Below are 17,254 nucleotides of genomic sequence, written 5' to 3' on the forward strand. Positions count from 1 at the left end.
TCACCATTCACTTCCATTAATTGGTGATGAATTTCAATTGGTTTAATGCTTTTTGCATTCAAAAACTTAATATCTGTGTGAACTTCATATTTGGTGGTAGCATCAATCGAGAGTGCCATCAGATACGACTGCCAAGCCAAGACTGAGTGTGGCAGTGAGGCGCATGCAGGTGCAACAAACACAACAGTATTGCCAATAGCCGCATGCATAGTTTCCCTGCGTCCCCAGCACTTTGGAGACCTTACCTTTGGGATTACTCTCATATATTACTGTATGTATTACAAGCTATACAAACACATACAAAATTTGTGTGTGTATATATTAAAGGACACTCAACACATTTAGTAGAAGTTACATATATTATTTAAAGCAATTTGATTCAGTTTTATCCTCGAACAGAACCTGTTCTCTTTCAGCTGTCAGAGGCCAGCGAAACTAAGTTGCACAGAACTGAATCAAATTGCTCTAAATAATATATATTATATATGCACAATTTACAATTAGAGAATTTTCATATAGTCTGGTTTGCACAGAAGCATTTCATTTGTAGATTATTATAATTTTAAACAATTTTGAACAAGAATGATTGTTAATTTTTCATAGGAAATTGAGAAAAACTTAAAACAAAGATAATCTAATTATATATTGTAGTCTCCCCCCCCCAGCTTTCATATATGTATAAATTTTTGGCCTTCAATCAAATCTTGTGTAGTTGCACTTTCATTAATTAGAAAAGCTTATATTTTTATTAAATAAAGAAATATATGTGTCTATGCACCACTTGTCAACTTAAGCAACATCAATTTCAAAATTTCACAATCACATCACAACAATCAGTTCGATGTCATACTGCAAGCACAACAACGACAAACTAAGGTAAACAACAGAAGAGAGAAGTGGAGTAGCAGCAGTGGGAAAAGGTGATGTTAGAATAAGCAAAGCATTGGGAAAAGGTTGGAAGTTAATAAAAATGAGATGGGGTGGGTTGAGTAATAGTATTTACCAGCAGAGAGAAAGAACAGAGGGCAAAAGTACCATTAGAGAGAATGTTTGTTTTGTAGCAGTAGAATATGAGTAGATGCATGTGCAAATATTATAAGTGTAACTATGTATGAGGTTTTCATGGTTTTTCTGTGTGAGTTTGTGTAGGTCTTATTATTTTTTTTTTTATCAAAGTGTGTTGTGTACTGTAAATGGGAAGTTGGTTCAGTTTCAAGTGAAGAAAGGAGAATGAGAGGAAGAATGCTACATTGGGTGCTTTAAAGAAACCAGAAAAGATAAGTCTCTTTCACAATATATGACAATGTATTTGAAGAAACAAGAATAAAAAGTATGCTGGACCAATGAGTTCTAAATGTTCAAAATGTGGTGTAATGGAGTGGTTAAAAAGGAAAGAATTTTAAGCAGCTGAAAATAGTTCGAAAGTTCAATTGGTTTGTCATAGTGGACAGTTGGTGTTAGTAGCTTCTCTTGGTCTGTGTAAATGGTATGTACTAACATGCTCTATTTAACCATTTTGTCACCATATTTATATTGAAATATGCTATATTTGTTTCAATTAATTTTGAAAGTAATGAATTCAATAAAATAAATCTTAATCATTATTAAACTTGAAATTTTAATGGGTGGTTTTAATTTTGATCACTTCAAAACTGGATGTAAGTATCAAACTGAAATTGTCTCAGGTGGGTTGATATCAAAAGATCAGTTAATCTAGTTTGTTGGAGCTAGAAAAATTTACTGTAAATTCTGCATTCAGTTTGATTTTCTTGACCCAGTAGTTTTTGTACTAAACAACCTAAAATATATATATTTATATTTGGTAACTCCAATGCAGTGTTATTGTCTTTATAAGTTATGAAATTGAAATGCAAAAGTAAATTCATCATTATCATCATCATCATCATCATCTTATGTCCACTTTCCATGCTGATTTGGGTTGTACAAGTAGTTGCAATCCATCTCAGTTCTTAGAGTTACTAGTGTCTTAGACAAGTCACAGGATTATGTTTCATCCGCATGTTCCATTTCTAGCATAGTTTATATGGGTGGATGCTCTCCCAAGACCAACTACTTTATAAAATGCTCCGGGTATATTTTATCATAATGCTTGCACTAGTGAGGTTGCCTTGTTGCCTGTAAAAGTAAAGAGTCCTCTATGTGTAGTCTCCATTCAGTGGATTCAAATGTCACTTAGAGGGTGAATAAAGGAGTAAGAGAGAGCATGAGTGTGTTGAGGAGAAATAGTGATAGCAGTAACAGTAGGCCTGAAAGGGATTAAATGTTGGTGTTAGGAAACTGAATAGAAAGTGTTTCCATAAATTGTTTCAACTCCATAGTTTTATTTTTTGTTAGTTCATGTACTAAGTTCTTTTTGTGCAGAGTTCTCTTACTTGGAATTATTGGTGGGTCCACAGACACTAGTAATGGAATTTTGAGTTTTTATCAAAATCTCAAAACATGTTTAAAACAATGAACATTTTTGCAGTAAATTGTATTTGTTTATTCTGATTAGATCATTGATAAGGATAAACATAAATACAAAGATTGTAACTTTTAAAGTTTGTTTCTCTTGTTGGCATTGGCTGGTTGGTTGGGTCTGAATCACTTCTTATTTGAAGTTACTGCCCTACTGGACAGCTCAGTGGACCATGTCTTTCCCATGTCTCAGTCTTTAAAATAGTTTCTACAGCTGGATGCCCTTTCTAACACCACACAATTTACAAAGTATACTGGGTGCATTTTATCTTGGTACTAGCACTAAAGAGGGTTATCATTCTCTTAGCAAGACTAAAGAATCTTCTTGAACCTAATCTATCTCTACTCATTTCATCAACCTCTTTACAGATTTTTTAAAATAACTATCATTGCAATTATCTATGTATACCACAGGTTTATTTCCCTAAAATTATCCATGGAACCAGTAATAGCTGATGCAGAACCCAATTTGAGAAACCCTGATCTATTTAACTAGGTATAAATGAATTAGGTATGTAAATGTTTTCATGTTATAAATGTCATAACAGTACCAGCTGTGAAAGATTAATAAAATACTAACACAACTACAGTTCAGTAGATTGTTTGTTTAAAAGGATGATAAAAAGTCATAGAAAGTTCAAGATCAGTAAGCAAAGTTAATCTTTTAGAAAGATGACCAGTAAGAGATCAATAATATGATAGACAAAATAGCTCATTGGGGTGTTCTGCATGCTATATACCATACAGTTGGCTCTTAGGTGCATAGTGAGCTAAAAAAAACTTCTGATTGGCTGAGATTATCCAGGCAATTAGTAAACAAAAATTACCTAAAGGGGGTATTGAATCTAAGAACGAGTGAATAAGATGATTCAAACAAGCAAACAAGATGATAATTTTTAAACAGTAAAGACAATGGAAATTGGAGTGAATCTGGTTATAGCCAACTGATGAAAGCAAGGGACATTAATGAGAGAGATTTTATTGTTTTGCCAGCTAAGGCAACTTATCAGTAATAAATTGAAATATAAAATTAATGTATGATTATCGTAATGTTTATCTACCATGATAGTTTCAGGAAAGCAAGAAAAAAACAAAAGGGATTAGAAATTCCTGTTTCATATAGAACATAAATTCTTTTAAGCTTCTCCTTTCTCTAGAGATAATATTTGGTTTATAAAGACTGTTTTGATGGCATGGTTTACTGATCCTTAAATCGGTTTCAAGTCTAAGAACTGGTGTGTGTGTTTGAGGCAAGGTGCATTACATGATTAACTAGCTTGGAACATATTGTGTAGTTGGTGGTATAAAAAATGAGGAGGCAAGTGTAAAATATATTTGATTTCATATATTTGAACATGTTGAACTACCCAACTCACAATAACACAAAATACTCCATGTAAAAATAACAATACTATTCTTATATCAGTGTCTATAGGCACAAACATAACATAGTTTATAAAAGTAGTCCTACTGTATGGCTCATTGAGCAAGTTTCTTCTGCTTTCGTCCCAGGACAACCAAATCCTATAAGTGAATTTGGTAGACAGAAACTGTAAGGTGGCGAGCTGGCAGAAACGTTAGCACGCCAAGCGAAATGCTTAGCGGTATTTCGTCTGCCATTGCATTCTGAGTTCAAATTCCGTCGAGGTTGACTTTGCTTTTCATCCTTTCGGGGTTGATAAATTAAGTACCAGTTATGCACTGGGGTCAATGTAATCGACTTAATTCCTTTGTCTGTCCGTGTTTGTTCCCTCTTGTGGGCAATAAAGAAATGAGAAACTGTAAGAAGCCCCTTGTGTGTTTGTTTGCGTCTCTGTGTTTGGCATTTGCACACTGATTGTAAACAATGTCACTGTTCATGCAAAAACAGTATCATTTGTTTGTAATCTTCTTTGAAAGCATGTCTGCCGTTGAGCTGTTTGTGTTTGAAGGACAATGGAAATGTCATTTTACTTGTAAACAGGTGAGGATTGGCTACATGTAATTCATTCTTGTGTGGAAACGTAAATATTGAAATGAAGATAGACTTACCAACATTTATTGTAGATCTCAGTCATTTAATTGGTACTAACAATTAAAGCAATCCATTTTAACAGGTTTACACTCTGAAAGGATAGGAAATGTGTAAGATGGATCTATACACAATAGGTGTGCAGTTAATGTACTGGACTACTGATCACATGATCATTGATACAAACCTTCCTGCCAGAGGCACTATGTTGCCCCTGAACAAGATACATGACACTGCCCCATGAATTTTGCTTAAATGAGGAATACTTGTTCTACTCTGTCTGGGAGTAGACAGCAGTAAAAAACAGCATTCAGCTGCAGAGACAATTCTTCCATTAAAAATTTGATGTGTAGATAAATGGATGTAAAACACACACACAAAACATCATTAACTTTTTAGTCATTAGCACAAGTGAAACCGAGTGACTATGTAATATTTCATTTCATAAAAAAAGTTTTTGCTCAACATTTCTGTGCATTTTTATTTTTAATTGGCTTTGACTGGACTTCAAGTTTTGCGTAGCTGCTCAAGTTGATTGAATAAGCTATCAGACAAAACTTGAAATCCCAGTCAAAACTGATTTTATGATGAATATATTGAATGTCCTACCATCAGTAAATGTTCTGTTACTTCTTGAAATTCCTTTATAGTCACAATCCCAAAATTAATATATTTACATTACACACATGTACAGGGTACAGAAACAGCCAACTGGTTATCAACTTCATTTCACACTGTGTAGCATCTTGGACAAGTTTTCCACCATAACCTTGTGTCAGCCCAGGCTTTGTGATTGAAATTGGATTGACAGAACTGTAGCAAAAATGGATTACTGGTACAGTTACTCAAAGGGTTAAGCTTACTACATAAACTGTAAATTGCTGATTTGGCATGTGAATTATGTTATGGACATTGTGTTTGTGGAATACTCTGTCACTTACATACTTATACAATGAGTTGGTAGTTTAGTTGAATACTCACTATTGAAACTGGATGGAGGGTCTGGAAACTGATGTTTTTTTTGTTTGGAGTTTACCATTTTCCTAAGGGCTGGATGGATGAAGATGGAGTTGTAGTGTGGCTCAACCAAACATGAAACAAAATCAGGAAATGTCTAAAGAAGAAACCATGTCGAGAGATTAGACTGTTTCCATCCACTCAAGACAGAAAAGGTAAAAGAGCGGGTTTAAGTCACAGAATAAAGCTCAAACCATGATACAAAATGGCCTCACATGTTTGCTGCAACTTTTGGATGTGGTACTGAATAAGGTATTGAAGGATATGATACATCAAATGTAGATGACACGGATGTTTGCATATCAAAGAGAACTGACTAAAAGTGGCAACCTCAAGAAACCAAGCTTGTCTTTTGTAGCATTTTGAGTAAAGAATGTGCAGGATGATATTCCAGCCTAAATGATTGTTTCTTGAGGACAGGAATATCAAATAGTAAGGATAGATATGACTGAAGATGAATTTCAGATAGCCAAGAACTGCAAGATGAAAAAGAGGAGCCAAGAACTGCAAGATGAAAAAGAGAAAGTACCACCATTATAGGATGCAGACAAAAAGCTGACACAGCTGGAATATGAGGAACTCTTTGGTATCATTGATGATGAAGAACTTGGCTTTGATGGTTTTTAAGTTGTAATTAATATAATGTGACTTTGCCATATTTTGTATCTAATTATCAGTTATATACTTTATCCTCTTCTTTACGCTTGAGTTAATGCTACCCTCCCTCCCAATTTTTATCTTCGTATTTTATTTTACTTTTCTTGCATTGTACACAAGTAAATATAATTTTGCTATTGAGATAATTTCATAATTATGCTTCACCTTAAATCTACTTTGGTGCCGGAATTGAATTTCCTTTAACTTCTTTACTATTATAATAGTTCGTGGTTATGTATTTTGCATATAGCAGCTATTCCATAATCATGTTTACATTTTCTTTTGTCATTGTATTCTACATGACAGCTCATTTATCTAATTGCACTAATAGCTAACAGTAGATATGTTGCGTAATTTTAAAAGCACCTTGGCCTTTGCCTCATCTCTCATGTAGATTTTGATTATAAAAGTTTTGTACCAGCCTTTCCCCTAATATGTGTGAGTAAGCAACTTTTACACAAGTAAATATGGTATATAGGCTGGTGGGAAAGTTTGTTATTGATTATTGAAACAAAAGAAAACACTTTGCATTGGATAAATTTATACTTTGAACAGGTCCATTTGAAATATTTGTTACCTAATAAGTCTTCATTATAGTGCCTGTTTTATTTTCTATTTTGACTTATTTCCATGCTCTTGATAACTCAATAAGCAATTTTTTGTTTTCACTGTAACCTCATTTTTCATATATAATTATTCATTTTGAAATTTCCCAAATCAACAACTCAAGCTAGATAAATAGAAATATCAGACTTATATTTTTGTTTTAAGTAAACCACGAAAAAATTCAAATGCTTTCTTATTCACATTGATGAAACTAATCTAAAAACCCAAATAATCTTTACTGTTTTAGAAATATAAAATTGAACCAGTTTCAGATCTCTTCATTTCTATTTTGCTTTATATCAAATAGCATTGTTAATGACTACTTTCAGGCTATTTAGCAAGCTTTATTAGGGATCCCACTATAACTGATAAATTTCGTTGTAGGTTATTCTCGTATTGTATATGTGTGGTAATATCTATGAACCTTTTGTTTCTGTAAATGTCATTTGTAATCAAGCGCTATTAAGTAAGGAGTTAATAGTTGTATGAAAACTGAATTTATATTTGTATTTTGTTGCTAATAATCTGAATAGTCTTTTCTCCTAAAAAAGTCGTTAAGTCCACCATGTGTGTATTGTAGATATCTAAATTCTCTAGTTTCTTTCAGTAAAAGCATCATATCTCAATGACCTTTAGTTTTCAAAATACTAAAAGTATGAACAATTGTATCTCTAAAGTAATTTTGTTAGATATTAGTGAGAGTTACAACTATTAGAAAATTTTATCATATTCTGTGATACACAGCAGTTCCCAACAGTTCATTTCAGTTCACAACTGGACTGTTAGAAGCTTGTTCATTAAGTTTTTGAATTCTAATGCCAGGAGCACAAAGGATATTATTCATTTTTTTTTTAAATGAAACCATAGTGATAATGACAGTGTACATAATTTAATGAGAACATATAAAACAAAAATTCTGAAATTCCCACTCCAGAATTGTTCTATAACATTGTTGATTGTGCTGTAAAGAAGAGAAAATAAATGGTATGATTTTTGACAAGGAACAAGTCAACATTTCAATCACAAATTCACAACAGTCAGTATCTTGATAAGTGAGCCTATTTTGATGGAACCAAGTAACCAAAGCATCAATATAATAAAGAAGAAGAAAATAGTTTTAAAAGAAGCAGTACCCTGGTCAAATTGGTATTTCAAAGGTGAAGGGGAAAACGATGATGGATCCCTTTGCCAAAAGATCGCAATACCAGAAAGTTCCATATTTTCTACAAACAGTTGGTTGCAAGACCTAGAAACCACAGAAGAGTCATATAACTTAGTGTTTTCTACACAGTGACATATCTCTTCATTCCCAGTCTGTTCTGGCAGACAGGGAATGAAGAGATATGCAAACATGCTGATTGCTGTTGTATTTTTGCCACCATTCTCTAATGATGAAATACAACAGTACTCAGCATATTCATATTTCAATCTGCCAGAGGACATTGAGAATTAGTGGTTGCATTATTTTCTGGATTCTTGGTGTTTTGCATGCACCCTGTGAATTATTATTTGTATTTTATATATTTCCTATTTATTGAAATTATTGACTGCCCATACATTATATTTTTTGATAATGTGCATATAAATTTAATTAGTTGTGTATTACAAGAAAAAATTTTAAATTCCACACCAACTTTAAAATGTGTTTATCTGAAAGGTGATATTGGAGTTAGACTCATTTAATTTATTAGCAACAGTATGCTAGTAAAATACTTGAGTCAAGTATTCATCATCATCATCTCCTCATCATTTAATGTCCACTCTTCATGCTGGCATGGGTTGGATGGTTTGACATGGAACTGGGTAGCAGGGAGCTGTCTAGACTCCAACTGTCTGTTGTGGCATGGTTTCTACGGATGGATGCCAACCACTTAAGTGTTGGATGCTTTTTATGCGCCCCTGGCATGGGTGTGTTAATGCAGAACCAGCAACAGGTGATTTTTAAGTGGCACGGGTACTTTTTAAATGGAACTAGTGTGGGTGCATTTTAAGTGGCTCCTTTCCTGAAAGGACAAGCCTGTGTAGAAGAAAACAATTTTATTTGATGCATCTTATCAAGTATGGCAAATCACCACATCTCCCAGTCCTTTATCATTTCCTTGGTGTAGCCCAGCATCTGAAGATCCTTTCTCACCACTTTGTCCCATGTCTTCCTGGGTCCACCCCTTCCACAGGTACCCACCACAATTAGAGCTCAGCACTTTATGCAGCTGTCTGTAGTAATTCTGGTTATTGAACTGGTGAGATTGTTGAGGTGTGAACTATCCAAAATTCTGTAATACCCTATATTATTCCTGCCATTCCCTAGTTACATTTACTACTCACACACGCACACACATTTTAATGACTAAGAACTTTATGAACTCGCTGTGTGGTACTCAGATTCTTCAGCAGGGGAGAATGTGGTAATAATTACTGTTATTATTACTACTCACAGTTATTTCCATCATCTCACCAGCCAGCCGAAAACAAGGCTTTGGAATGATATTTAAACATGGCTAACTCTTGATCAGCAAGGTTCACGACTAAAACAATTGACATATACCATACCCTCGTTCTTAGAAGAATAAATTGCAGTAATTCTGCTTTATCAAACTGGTGAGATTGTTGAATATAGAAGACTGAAAATAATTGGGTGCAAATAGGCTTTACTCTTCTAAGAACAAGGGTATCTGTCATTAGTTTTAGTCGTGAACCTTGCTGATCAAGAGTTAGCCATGTTTAAATATCATTCCAAAGCCTCATTTTTGACTGGCTGGCAAGATGATGGCAATAACTGTGAGTAGTAATAATAACAGTAATTATTACCACACTGTCCTCATCCATATACATCACATGACGAAACCAGCACAGCCTTCTCTCTTGCACACAACATCTGATGCCTCTTATACACAGTTTTCCTCTTAAATCTTTTACACTCTGTCGTGCATGCACACTGACATTACCCAAACTGTAGACTTGATTATTAAATTTTGTTATTGTTATGATTTATCTTTTAAAATTTTTAAACTTATAATTTTAATATATAACTGTGGCCACTAGTTCCATCATTACTAGATTCTATAAATGCACACACACACATACATATGGTGCCTCATAATGGTAGGACTGCTGGTCACAGATTTTGTATTATACACTTTCCATTATAAACATACTTGTTCCAGTCCAAATTACTTGTGTTTAAATGTATCCCATCACTATGAGACATTGTGTGTTTGCGTGCGTACGTGTGTAACATACCTACCAGATCAAACCAAATATACAAGCCATTCTTGAGTCTTGATCATCTTCAACAAAAGACAAACACAAGGATACATTCTCTCACTCATTCACCCACCCACCCATTCACTGGTGTTCTTTTTAAAAGTAAATTAAAACAGTAAATAACAGAAAAATGTCAATATCAAGGTGGCCTAAAATTTCATCAGACAGAAATACAGTAAATTGTTACTGTGTAGATTTGGTGAAAACTGCTTGCCACAGTAACACACATACACACACCACTGATACTGCAATGCAATTTTAACCTAAAAAATAAACGACTGAGGTTAATTTGCTCAGAGATGTCATCATTATGAAAAACAATTGCTAAGCTTGTTTTATCACAATGCTTTTCAACTTTTAATTGCTCCAGTCTCTCTTTGACTGAATGGTATTTTACAAACATCTTCTCTTTGTTATTTTAATCAAGCAAAAATTAATTTTGCTCAATGGTTTAGTGTTTTTTTATATTATCGTATCAAGCACATGCCTCATTTTAGATATTTGTGTGGATTAATGTTACCTATTCCTATGTCAGTTTTTTCATGGAATTTTCTAAAGATGAGGATTTATGTAATGAAATTATATTTGATCTTGGCACATCATCAGTTATGTTTCTGATCGTCAATGTAACAAAATTCTTATTTATGTTTTTGAAGCTGTGTTTAAAATAAAAATATTATACCTGGTTTAAATAATTTCCAAGAAAAATCTTAATTCCTTTAAATACTCAGCACCTCCACAGTCTTCTCCTTTCCCCTGTATTTACCATTCTTTCATGAGCTTCACAGTGCTCACAAGGAAGTTTTGCCACACAGGTTATGAATTATTGTTAGTACATTTAATGTATTGAAAATCCAGTTTGAAATAATTATGCAGTGAAGAAAAGACAGCATTAGCTTAACAACTTAGTATCCATAGGAAGGTATTCTGCACATTTCCCTCTTATCAGACTTTCTCAGTGAAGCATAGACTTCACTGTTTACCAAAAAGTGATGAGAAAATTACATGAGATGGCATACAAAATTAAAGCAATATGCTTGAGAGAGCACAAGAGGTTAAAAAAAAAAAAGAAGCAAGATATTAAAGTGGTATTGTTGTTGGTAATGATAATTACGGTAGAGGTCTAGTGAATATAATTTATTTGTAAGGGATACTATCAAATTATAACCTGCATGGTGAGTGAGGAATCTAGAGTGGATTCTGTGTTCAGAACACTCCTTATTAGAGATGTCATTTGTGTTAACTTGGGAAAATGTCTTATTTTCTAACATCAATGTGTATCAGAATTGAAAATGTGAGAGTAAGAAGGCCAACTAAAGGCTGCAAATTTATCTTCTTTTATTAAGATTGAAAAATCAATCAAATGGATATAGTTTAACTGACTAAACAGTCAGCAATGTCACAAAAAGCTGGTGGGCTGTGTATGAATTAGCTATTAGCAACAGAAGTAGCTTTGTAACAAATATTAATCAGCACATCCAACCTAATATGTGAGGCAACAGTGCCATCCCCTGGTGCTGATAAAATTTTGTCAACCGATATAATATCTGCTTTTTAGCATTTACCATCTACACAAGATGTTTTCTCAGGATGCTGACTGTAGTCTGCAGCATTCTATGCAGCACATCCAAAACATGTTGGATGTGCTAAGTAATATTCATTACAATAGCTGCTTCTGTCACTGATAACTAAGAAAAAAGAAGAAAAAAACAAAACAAAACAAACAGATTGTGTAGTTAAATAGGTAGAACCATTTTTAATGGTTGGAATATTTGAAAAACATTACATAAGCAATGAAAATGTTTAATTACATAAGCAATGAAAATGTTTAGAGGTAACTCCAAGCATATCAACCTTAAGAGCGTTAACATAATTTTATTCTTTTCAAAATGTTAACTATTGAATCACTAAATGCTCAGATTTATATTTGTTGGTAGAAGGGTTAATGTTTAAAAATAGATTTGCCCTTGTAAAGACAAAATGAAGGTTAATAATACTATTATAACCGAGTATTTACTGTTTCTTACAAAAGAACCTGACTTTTTTTTTTAATGTTAGGTGCAAGCATAGCTGTGTAGTAAGAAGTTTGCTTTTCAACCACATGGTGGTACCTTGGGCAAGTACCTTCCTTTTTAGCCTCCTGATGACCAAAGTCTTGTGAGTGGATTTGGTAGACGGAAAGTGAAAGGGCCTATGTATATATGCATGTGTGTTTGTCCTCCACCACTGTTTGACAACTTGTGTTGGTTTGTTTGTAACCTAATGATTTGGCAAAAAGAAAAAGAAAAAAGAGACCAATAGAATAAGTGCCAAGCTTTGAAAAGAGAAAAAAAAAGGTACTGGGGTCAATTTGTTAGATTGAAAATTTTTCATAGAGGTGCCCCTGCAGCACTGCAGTCTGGTGACTGAAACAAGTAAAAGCTATTGCAATAACTGAAATTCATATTTGATGGCCATAAATCAAGACACTTACTATTAATAAGGATTCACTTTAAGATTTAACCACAGCTTATATTACTGAATTCAAAGCCACACTGATACCCATTGACTTCGAACAAATTCTTAGATTTTTAGTGTCTTTTAAATGATGATTCCAGATCCTTGTCTTGCACCTTTGGTGACCAAAAATTATCTGAAATGTTCTGTTTTGTATTATTTCATATTTTTTCCAAATAATTCCATATGGTGGTATTAATAGTTTGCCTGTTATTCCCACATAGGATATTGATCTAGATATGCTCACAATTTGCTTCAATTACTGTTGAGAAAGCTTTAGTGTTCCCTTTATGCTTATTTCAGAATGAAATTGCTGTTATTTTGTATGGTATTATTTGATTGGCGATACCTGGAAGATGGACCTTTCTTTTTATAAGTGAGTTGTTAATGTTACTGAATATTAGTTTTATATGACTGTGTATTGTATGTTGAAGCCTTTATTTGTGATATATAATAGTGTATGTGTTTTAGATTCTGTTAAGGACATATCTTCTTTATCCCTCTTACCATCAGCTCCAAATATTGTGTTGTCTTATAGTGACATTTGTCTATATCTTCAGCGCATGGAAAATGGCTTAATCTCAATAATGCTCTTATTTATAAATAATACTTTCAATTAAAATAATGCTTTTGTTCTACCAAATACAAATCATTTCATATCTTTCAAAACAAGTTTATCATCATATAATTCATTATACAATTTCCTAAATGATCACAAGTATAATCATCTCATTAGCTATTCAAACAATAGTGATGCAATCAGTACAAATTAATAACATCAATACTATTTTGAGCAAAATATAATTTTATTAGTTTGATTACTGATGTACAGTTTTCTTGGTTAAGCCTCATCTTTAGAGTTTATCATGAGATTTTTTTAGATTAATGTAGTTCATTTTTGATGTTTCATATCTTATAAAATAATTCCTTTATTCAAACTCTAAACACTTAGAGGAAGCATTATTGATGTAATAACTACACACACACACACACACATTGGCCTGCTCGCTTAGCCAGTGGAGTGGTGTCATTTGAAGGCTAAAACAATGTTAAGCGCATTGTGACCAGCGATGTGTAGCAACATCTGATAGCCTGGTCGGTCACGGTGATATATATATATATATATATATATATAATATATATATATATATATATATATATATAACCAATAGTTTGCAAAACTGCATCTTCTATGGACACAGAATAAAAGACAAGTTGTTTATGAACATTGTTATATATAAAGTTGTCTAAAATAAGTCTGTCAATATTATTACATATTTAATATAGAATTGATGTTGTCTGCATGTATTTTAAAAATAATTGTACAAAAATGGAAATTTCTTTAACATATCAATGATTAAAAATTTTTTTTATTTACACTAAGTTATGTTAGTATATATCTTGTATTTTCATTTCCACGAAACCAAATAAAATTTAATTCTTTCTTGCAAATTTCACATTTTTGTACATCTTGTTAACATAGTTAGTTTTGTTAATCTAAAATTTATTATACTTAAGAAATTCTATCTTCCATTATGTCAACAGTGGTTGTAATTTGCTAGCAACGTATTTCTAACAGTAGTATACTGTATGTAGGCTTATTTTAACTTGCTTTCTCCTAGTTTTTCTTTTACTTTTAGCTTGTACAAACTTCCTCTCTAAATTTATGTATTATTAACTAGATAAACAATATTATGAATACACTTGTCACTTCTGCGAGTGTTTATATTTCATTTGCTTGTAGTATTTTGATAGAATCCTTTCTAAAACTCCATTACCATAATCATTAAAATTATATGTACATGATGTTTGGTATATATATATATCCTTTCACTGCCCTAACAAATGCATACTCATGAGAAACTGTAGGTTGTGGCAGAGAATAGCATTTATTTTTTATAATAATAATTGTGGATTTAAACACAAAGTGAATTTCTTCTGTACTTGTTCCTCTTCCATCTCATTCGTCTGCATCTGCACTGATATATATTCTGAATACTATGGAATATTGAAAATTGATAGTGGTGGTGGGGCATAATGGTGGAATGATTTTCTAAAGGAGTAAAAAGAAATCCAGCAGATATAATGGAATTTAGGATAAACTGAATTCAGAAGTGATTGGAAATTGAAGGTGTCATGTGTATCTTCTTTGAAGAGAAAAGATCCATATTGATTTATAAAATAACCAGAACATGTGTTGTGAAAATTAGCAAAAAGAATGAAGTGATTTAGCAAAAAAGTTGTTAAATCACAAAATTCAGAAAGAAATTTGTTTTATAATATTCACTGTTGTTGAGTATTTGTGTTAAAACCTTTTCAGTATTGTTGGTAGTTTCACACCTGATTTTTCTGCTAGCTTCCATCATCATAAATCTATAGCTTTGCTTGCTCACTTTCCAGCCACTTGTGATTTTCATCATTCCTTATTCCTCTAAGTTATATCTTTGGTCTACTTTTGTCTTAAAAACCAGTTAACATTATTATTATTATTATTTCTAATACTCTTTATATCAATTGATTTAATCTAAAATCATTACAGTTAATGAAAATCAACTTGTTTACATGAAGCATTGCTGTTGTTTATATTGCGTTAGCTTTATTTAAATCAATCCATTCTTTGACTGGCCTATATATCAGACAAAGATTGATTGGTAGTTTAATATGAGCATTGTGAAGAAAAATTAAATTTAGAAATATTTATGAAAATGTCATTCTTTCTTTTCTAATTTATTTATGGGATATATAAGAAAGATCTAGACCAAAATAAATGTTGTAAACTTACACAGCCAACAAGGGAACATTTACATAGCTTTTTGACTTGCTAAAAATAGCAGCCAAGTCTCCCACATAACACATCCTTTCATGCTAAAAAGAAAGAAAGGAAAGAAAACCTATAAGTAGTCCTTGATACACTGCTTTGAAAACTATGATGGTCATTACTAGAAGGCTTTTGCTGGTACATATGCTCAAGCAAGGTTGATGTGGGACTAAGCAACAAAACATGAAAACATAGTTTTGGAAATGAGGAACAAGACCCGAATATTACATATTGAAATATAAGGCGAGAGTCAAAGCTATAAAGCCAGTTGTTTATCAACAAACCTGATCTCTTTGAATAAACTCAACTCTTAGTGAACATATAGAGAAATTATTTTTATTAGACTAAGGGATTTAATGGCTGTGCCTTCAGTATAGTCACAACTCACTGGTTTTCAACAAGCAAAATAGTAACACAACACATTTACAATTGATACAAATATCAATATCAAACTATTTACCTAAAACAAAATGTTACTGGAATATGAGATGTTTAAGAGTTTTTCCTCTCAGTTTTCCAAATACATCAAAAGAATCAATAAATTATGGGAAAAAATATAGATATATAGAATTTTTTTTTTAAAAGGATACATATAAAAGCCAAACTAATCTATATATTATTGGTTTTAAGTATTCTTTTTTCTCTATTGACATTGGTTTAACAAATTTACTAAAGTAATTTATGCACAAATTGCATACCTCACTAAGATATCTTTCCTAGCATTCTCTGACCTCAGCCTACTTTTGCTTATGACGGCTTCCAACACACAATGCCACTGTCCAACATTCACTGTATATCAAACCAAATTCATTCATCATTTTAAAAGAATATTTCATTTGTTTTCATTCATTCACAATATTTTTATTTCAAGATATTGTAAAACCATCACACACACACACACACAAGGTGGTATCCAAAAGTTCCTGGACTAGTTCTGTAGCAAGCCAACAGATAGCAGCACATGGTTGCATGTGCAATAAGAGCTAGTAGTCACCTTCATAGGGCAGTGTGCCAAGTGACATTGCTGTGTTTACTTTGCAAGTTGTGAAATTTGGCTTTTTTGTGATCATGTGTTTGCTATAGTCTGTGATTTTGTCATGGAGGCGCAATGGCCCAGTGGTTAGGGCAGCGGACTCGCGGTTTCGATTCCCAGACCGGGCGTTGTGAGTGTTTATTGAGCGAAAACACCTAAAAGCTCCACGAGGCTCCGGCAGGGATGGTGGTGATCCCTGCTGTACTCTTTCACCACAACTTTCTCTCACTCTTACTTCCTGTTTCTGTTGTACCTGTATTTCAAAGGGCCGGCCTTGTCACTCTCTGTGTCACGCTGAATATCCCTGAGAACTACGTTAAGGGTACACGTGTCTGTGGAGTGCTCAGCCACTTACACGTTAATTTCATGAGTAGGCTGTTCCGTTGATTTGGATCAACCGGAACCCTTGTCGTCGTAACCGACGGAGTGCTTCCACTAAAAAAAAAAAAAAGATTTTGTCATGGACAGGAACAAAGAGCCAGCATGAAATTCTGCATTAAACTTAGGAAGTCTGCTACAGAGATGTTGAGCATGCTTCTGCAAGCTTAACAGTGATGAGGCAATGAGTTGTGTACGATGTTTCGAGTTGCACAGTCACTTCAAAAGCAGAAGATCTGGCACAAGTGTCACCCCTGGAAATGTGTTATTGTGCATTGAGAGTTCTACTGCGATGTTTTGAAGCATTCGAGGGAGGGCGTTCGATGAAAGCTGCTGGGTCTGTGGAGTGTGAAGAATTAGATTCTTCGCCAAGCTCTCCTCACTTGTGAGTTTCTCACCAAAAACAACATGGTATCACTTCCACACCTGCCCTATTTGCCAAATTTAGCAAATGTGGACTTCCATCTCTTCCCCAAGATGAAAATGCAGCTCAAAG

The 17,254-nt window shown here is 33.3% G+C and overlaps 1 protein-coding gene across 7 annotated transcripts in view; it reads left to right on the forward strand.

Annotated features, from left to right (window-relative positions):
• Positions 1-17,254, forward strand: part of LOC115210189 — a 115,268-nt gene that overhangs the window by 58,303 nt on the left and 39,711 nt on the right. The window contains exon 2 of one of the 7 annotated variants that reach the window (XM_029778650.2): positions 2,893-2,989. The exons of 5 other annotated variants lie outside the window; for them this stretch is intronic. The gene's annotated coding sequence lies outside the window, so the exon portion shown is untranslated. Of the gene's footprint in view, positions 1-2,892; positions 2,990-12,832; positions 12,906-17,254 lie in introns of all 7 variants that reach the window. One more of the 7 variants, XM_029778648.2, reaches the window with a different exon arrangement.

Source organism: Octopus sinensis, linkage group LG4 (assembly GCF_006345805.1).
Source record: "Octopus sinensis linkage group LG4, ASM634580v1, whole genome shotgun sequence".
NCBI classification, from domain to species: domain Eukaryota; kingdom Metazoa; phylum Mollusca; class Cephalopoda; order Octopoda; family Octopodidae; genus Octopus; species Octopus sinensis.